This window comes from Fukomys damarensis, unplaced genomic scaffold, assembly GCF_012274545.1.
Source record: "Fukomys damarensis isolate Sample0158 unplaced genomic scaffold, DMR_v1.0_HiC HiC_scaffold_32, whole genome shotgun sequence".
Lineage (NCBI taxonomy): Eukaryota > Metazoa > Chordata > Mammalia > Rodentia > Bathyergidae > Fukomys > Fukomys damarensis.
Genome location: NW_022900944.1, coordinates 11,044,344 through 11,046,087, shown reverse-complemented (window position 1 = coordinate 11,046,087; position 1,744 = coordinate 11,044,344). Strand labels below are relative to the sequence as shown.

General features: G+C 53.9%; 1 protein-coding gene across 2 annotated transcripts in view; it reads left to right on the top strand.

Moving 5' to 3' along the window:
• The window catches only part of Mmp2 (matrix metallopeptidase 2), a 26,754-nt gene that overhangs the window by 1,035 nt on the left and 23,975 nt on the right, over window positions 1-1,744 (top strand). Inside the window, exon 1 of one of the 2 annotated variants that reach the window (XM_010629757.3) lies at window positions 787-970. The exons of the other annotated variant lie outside the window; for it this stretch is intronic. The gene's annotated coding sequence lies outside the window, so the exon portion shown is untranslated. Of the gene's footprint in view, window positions 1-786; window positions 971-1,744 lie in introns of those variants that run through there. 2 annotated transcript variants of the gene reach the window in all.

Genomic DNA, 1,744 nt, shown 5'->3' with positions numbered 1-1,744 from the left:
CCGGGCGGGCGGGGCTGAGCACGGCGGCTCTGATGTTGTTTTGCGAATGAGCCCACTGGGCTGAAGGGGCACCCTGGCCCCAGCATTACATAATTGGGGCTGGGCGGTAGCTGTCAGGCTTGCCCCTCACCCTGTAAACACCTGGGCTGGACTATTTAAGGACCACAGGACAGCTGCCCCTTTGCTGACTCAGCTGCATGGGAGGGTGCTCCTTCCTCCATAAGCTGTCTCCTCAGCCTCTTTCCCCTCATCCACAATTTCAGGGCTTCTGTCCCTTCAGGTTACATGGGTGGAGGGATCTCTCTGAAGTTCTGGGGATCTATATATTTCAAGAGCTTGGAGCTGGCTGGCATAATGATGTGTCTTTTGGTTACTGTTGAAAGTAGAACTTTGGAGTATGGCAAAACTACTACCCTCTACAGCCAACAGAAGTCCATCTTGTTCAGGAGCAAGACAGAGGCTGTGCTGGGCATGTTGAGGCACACGTGTAATCCAAAGACTAAGGCTGTGGCTAGGAGCTCAGTGGGAGGAACAAGGAGCATGGGCAGGGCAGGCCCTAGGGACTGAATTATCCAGCAGGAGGTGGGAAGCGGGTGGGTGAGGCAGGGTAGCAAGGAAGGAAGTGAAAGCCCACGAGGCCCTCCTGGCCCAGCCTAGAGTCCACACAAACGGTTCAAACAAGGTCAAACAAGGGCTTGGCCGGTCCTCTACCTTCCTCGTGCCCCCTAGGGAAGCACGTGACTCAGCCTACCTTGCAGACCCTTTTTGAACTCATTACTCCTCTACCCTGTTGGGAAATTCCACCTGGGGCTGAGCCTAAACTTCTTCTGCTGTGGGCTACACAAGGATGATGCTGTCCTTAGACTCCTGGAAATCTAATGCTGTCAGTCCCATGTTGACTCCGTGTGCAGGAAAAGGAAGATCTAGGATGCAGTTGTCATTGACCAAAGTGATCCCCTCCACAGCCCAGGTCAGAGTCTCCAGGGCTTCGCTGGCTCCTTCTGCCCTGGGACCAGCCTGCCATCCCTTCTCTGGTTGCTGTGCCCCTCCAACTCCCCACATGTGAAGGATCATTCATGTATCAACCATGTAGTTAGCCAACCAGCACTTACTGATAACTCTCTTCTATGGGCCTTGGGGACGCAGTTGATAATTTGAAGGCCAGAGTCAATAAAGAAGGAAGAGATGAAGTAGTAGGATTGTTCTGAGACCATTGTTGCTGCCAGAAAGAAGACAACCCAAGAGTGAAACCTTTGGGCAAGTGATCTGCCCAAGAAGGCTTCCTGGAGGAGGTGGCATCTGGGTTGAGACCCAAAAAGTGAGCTGTGCCACCCAGGGAATGTTGAGAGGAAGTGGACAGAGAGGCAAGTGGAGCTGAGATGGCTGCAAAAAGAGCACCGAGGCTGGGAGGCCAGGCTCCCTACCCTGCTGGGTTCAACTGGAGGCTGGAAAGAGCATGGCAGCCTCCCAGGCTGGGGCAGCCCCAAGACCCTGCATCTGAGGGCCATCAGCTCCCCACACTCTGTGCTGCTGAACAGCAGGTTCTTTTTTGAAAGGAAGATCCCACAGATTTAGAGTTGGGTCAAGGTGATACCCCAAAGGAAAATTAAGGACAGCGTCCAAGCCCTGTCCTCAGACTGCACAACCAGATTTCTCTTATGCCTCTGGTTGTGGGGATTCAGCCCATGAGGAGCCCAGGAAGAGATAGAAGAGAGGAGGAGGAGTAGGAGGAGGAGGAGGGGGA